Genomic DNA, 5,000 nt, shown 5'->3' on the forward strand with positions numbered 1-5,000 from the left:
AATGAACAGGCTGCATTAAAAACCTAATATCTTTGACTTCAACCAGTATGAAATCTGTTTAACATATCCTAATATACTCTCTAAAGTGTCAACAACGAAGAATCATCCAAATCCCAATGTTCTTAATTTTTAACATTTTAACACAGATGAGCAGGTCTGATAACATACAGTGAACAAAATTCTGATAATATATGGAAGATGGAATAATGCACTACCGCATTGATATGATGAATAAATAACCTTTCCCATTGGATAACAATACATATATTGCACAGCTTAGCTATGGATGAAGTGCACGGTTTCTGGGAAAATTCAGCATAAGGTCCAGTATCCTTCCCAGTTGATTCCCAGGTGCCCATCTGCTCAACAAATATCTGTCTAATATCCATAGCTGGGCTTTTGTAACAGGAACTGCATCACATTAATACACGAACCAGTAACTCAATATTACTGCATATATTACAGTGTCCAAAATTCTTGCCAAACTTATATACAAATAATGCTTTGCAGAACATCTAATTTGTTTCACCTTCTCATTCTGACTTTTCATCCTGATTATCATACCAATAACATTAACTTACATAAATATCATAAACTAGTACATATGTCAGACAGACTTCCTATTGAAGTAATTGCCCCTCAAACACAAGCTTAAAGCCTCTTTTGTCTCATTATCAACTATTTTTTCCCTCTTAGTAGATGACTGTGCACACCCTATCGTGAGATTCAATACGAACCCCAGGACTCCTACCATATGTGGGTTAAGGTATGCAAATTTCCTTCGATAAACAAAATAAACAAGGGAGCAGGGAGTGAAATAAAGTAGCTTCTTTTTTCAGTTATTTTAAAATTCTGAATAACTTGTGTTTACAATTTAGGATATTAGATCATATACATGATAATTAAGAAATGAAAAGGAATCAGTAAAAATCTTTCTGAATTTACTCATATCTTTTCTTTATCTTATAGAATCCTTCATATACAAAGAAATATAAAATGCCATACAAAGTTTTATTCTTCATGTACATAAATATTGTCAACTAATTTGGAACCATAATTGCTTATCAATTTATCCCTTGGGTTGGCTCCTCCATCCTGTTCTTTAGTATAGACTGAAACCTGTTCTTAAGATATAAAACACAGAACAACACTTCAAAGACACCATAATAGCACCATCGGTTAATGATCCTTGATTCTTTATGGCTACATCCTCTAGGTTTTCCAAATGTTCCCAGACATTACCTGTAAAGATGAACCACAGATAAGTTTGAAAGCTTCTAGGTAATAAAATGCTTTTAGCAGATAAAATCTACATCTAAAAATAATTTGCAAAAAATGACACTTTAAAGGATATATAAACTGCTCAGAAGAACAAAGATAGAGCCAGAAAGACAGAGTTTGAAGGACAATGACAAAGACACATAAACACAGAGAGAGAGAAAGACTGTCAGACAAAGAGAGAGTATGACACACACAACACACACAAAACAAAACACACACACATACAGAAGAGAAGAAAAGAGAAGAAAAGAGAAGAGAGGAGGAAGACAGAGAGAGAGAGAGAGAGAGAGAGAGAGAGAGAGAGAGAGAGAGAGAGAGAGAGAGAGAGAGAGAGAGAGAGAGAGAGAGAGAGAGAGAGAGAGAGAGAGAGAGAGAGAGAGAGAGAGAGAAACATAAGAATAAGAGAAACAAGAGACGAGAGAGAGAGTCAGAGAACAAGAGAAAAAAGAGACGAGAGAGAAGACGCGAGAGAAGACGCGAGAGGGAGGGAGAGAGGGAGAGAGGGAGAGAGGGAGAGGGAGAGAGGGAGAGAGAGAGAGAGAGAGAGAGAGAGAGAGAGGGAGAGAGGGAGAGAGGGAGAGAGAGAGAGAGAGAGAGAGAGAGAGAGAGAGAGAGAGAGAGAGAGAGAGAGAGAGAGAGAGAGAGAGAGAGAGAGAGAGAGAGAGAGAGAGAGAGAGAGAGAGGGAGGGAGAGAGAGGGAGAGAGGGAGAGAGAGAGAGAGGGAGAGAGGGAGAGAGCGAGAGAGGGAGAGAGTGAGAGAGGGGGAGAGGGAGAGAGAGAGAGAGAGAGAGAGAGAGAGAGAGAGAGAGAGAGAGAGAGAGAGAGAGAGAGAGAGAGAGAGAGAGAGAGAGAGAGAGAGAGAGAGAGAGAGAGAGAGAGAGAGCTGCACCTAAGGAAAGGGTTGCTTTAGTCAATAATAAAAATATAACAGAATAACAAGTGATAGTACACAATTGCACATATTTTCCATATAAATCATCCAGAACTTATATCATATTTACATGACATGTATATCACACTCCTTAAGATATGTCTTGTACCCTTACCTCACAGTTCCAGTATTGAAAGGCCAGTGCTCCAGCTCTCATAATATTGCACAACCTCTTGAGTATCCGGACTGCAAATCCTCTTCCCACTGACTACCAATGATCATTCTTTTTTTTGTGCGGTATTTTATTATGTATTCCCAAAATACTATTTAAATGGATATGCTTTCACCTATAAAATATTCTTCACCAAAGCCCTGAGTCGGGTTAGAAATGCGGCACAGTTATTCAGTTTTGTTAAATTAATTTCTAAGTCAATTTCTTCCTACTTCCTGATACAGAATCAACAAAGCTATTTACATGATGGATGGCATCAGACAGTATGAGGCAGGACCCCTGTAAAAAAAAAGAGAGAGATAAATCAGTAAAAACATACCTCAAAATATTCAAACACATGTATTTATGTACGTTGTATAGAGTTTTTGTTTGTATTGTTCTCAGTGAGTAATTAAAATTATGATCTCTTCATGTCCTGCCAAATCACACATATTAATAACTAGGTTGTAAATCTACTTTTGCAAATCCCATATAGGTCCTCACAACATTTTAAGATATTAGTGGCTTATTTTTACTCTTGCTTGAATTTATACGTTATTTCTGATACATGCAATAGTTGTTGTTTTACAATTTTTTTATAGTTCTGTTCTAAAAAATTACTTTTTTTACTAGGGATGTGGAGGGGAATGTTTACAATATACCAGTACATTGGTAAAGCCGCCCTGGCTATAAACATATATATACATATACATACATACATACATAAATATGTGTGTGAGTGTGTGTGTGTGAGTGTGTGTGTGTGTGTGTGTGTGTGTGTGTGTGTGTGTGTGTGTGTGTGTGTGTGTGTGTGTGTGTGTGTGTGTGTGTGTGTGTGTGTGTGTGTGTGTGTGTGTGTGTGTGTATGTGTGTGTGTGTGTGTGTGTGTGTGTGTGTTATAATAGGATGGATCAGGTCAGGTAGGTTAGGTTATGATAAGGTTTATAGTGGCAGGGATAATGCTCTTCTTAGTAACTGTTTCGTAACAACGTTGTTGTTTTTTTACAATGGTAATAGAAATGTTATATATTTTTCTAAGAGTAACGAATTTGGCAATGGTGCTTTTTCCTTTCTTTCTTTTTTTTTTTGCAATTTTTAGTCATTACTCATTACTTATTATTTATGAATTGGTCACCTTTGGCTTCACAATACACATATACAGTTTCTCCTTTGAGTCTAGGATAAAAATGGCTCCTGTAAGAGATATATAACCCTAGTAAAGATCAGGAGATGCATCACAAAGTTTGAATGCAGAACATCCATTAATCATCAGGCAAAGTGGAAGTTTCATGCTCCACTTATGCTGTATCTAAATCAGTCTTTTTACAGCTTAACACTCTAGTGCTTTCAAGTGTAACAGTGGAAAACTTTCTCTGAAAAGACATATTACAAAATATGCAAGGAGGCCTTTCAGATTCAAATTTCCTTTAATTTGTTTTCCTTAAATGCAACAATGATCTGTCAACAGATTATTTTAATTTTGCCTTTACTAATAATTGATGAAATAACTTATCAATGAATTTCAAAGTATCTATTCCTTTACTAATAAACAAATAATCCTAGAATTTTTCTTTATGAGTGTGTGAATTACTACAGTAGCACAGAAACTTAGTTTCTTTCTGTATTCAATGGAAATATATTCTACACCAATTAATATATCTATGGCTAGTTTTAGGATAATATATCGCAATCTGCTAACATGGCTGTATTGGAGAATATATGAGTAAAGAAACTGCTGGGGAATTGCTTTACCAAGTTGACTGGGTTTGGTAATTCTGACCATTACATATCATGTCCGCTACAAAAAACATGCAGTGAATATCATATTAACACAAGAACTCATTCACTACAGTGCCCCAAAAGTAAACACCTGAAACTTGATCCTTTCCGAAGGAGTAATATATTATATAAGTAATTCAGTTACACTTTGGTGATTGTCCCAGAGACGAAGTCGAAAAAAAAGTTTTCCTGACAGAAATCTAATGATTTCTTTGATTCTTGGCATTGTTTCCTCTGCGAATAAATCGTTGAGGAGATCAAGTACCATTTAAGTGATAGTCCTTATAGCAGGGGAGGGCATGAAGTATATCAGGGAAATTATGGGGTAGAACAGGCTTAAACATGAAGTACTGAGAAATAATTATGTAAAAGCAGCACAAAAAACACTTATATCAGCTAATGAAACTCTACAGATGCATCCACCATTTTATAAATTCCATAGACAAATGTGCCAATATTAAAAAAAAATCTACAAGAATCAAAACCACAATTCAGTAAAATCTACAGGAGTTCACACGTTCCAACCCTAAAAAACATACTGACCAATAAACAAACACAATCTAACAATTTTAGTTGCCGTGACTAGGTGTTCCCTTTGGGCAATGCCCGAAGAAAGGATTGATGGGGGGCAGCCCCCTGGGAAACATTATCTTCACCTTGGTATGTGCAGCAAGACAGAGCTGCATTTACACCATCAAATAATAAACAAAATACCTTAGTATCTGGAAACGATAAATATTCATTTGCTTCATTCTACGGTCTGGATTGCTTCATATTTAATCCCTTTTTTTTGGCACTTGGTGCTCTTGATGAGCTCAGATATCAAACTAAGATGTTACAAAAGTCAATTTTTTCTTT

At 36.2% G+C, this 5,000-nt stretch overlaps 1 long non-coding RNA gene across 1 annotated transcript in view; it reads right to left on the reverse strand.

The window, feature by feature from the left end:
• Positions 1–932: 932 nt before the first annotated feature.
• The window catches only part of LOC113829297 (uncharacterized), a 5,754-nt gene continuing 1,686 nt past the window's right edge, over positions 933–5,000 (reverse strand). Inside the window, exons 2-3 of the long non-coding RNA XR_003477885.2 lie at positions 2,328–2,663; positions 933–1,242 (exon numbers count right to left, since the gene is read on the reverse strand). This is a non-coding gene — a long non-coding RNA (uncharacterized lncRNA). The remainder of the gene's footprint in view (positions 1,243–2,327; positions 2,664–5,000) is intronic.

Source organism: Penaeus vannamei, chromosome 33 (assembly GCF_042767895.1).
Source record: "Penaeus vannamei isolate JL-2024 chromosome 33, ASM4276789v1, whole genome shotgun sequence".
Lineage (NCBI taxonomy): Eukaryota > Metazoa > Arthropoda > Malacostraca > Decapoda > Penaeidae > Penaeus > Penaeus vannamei.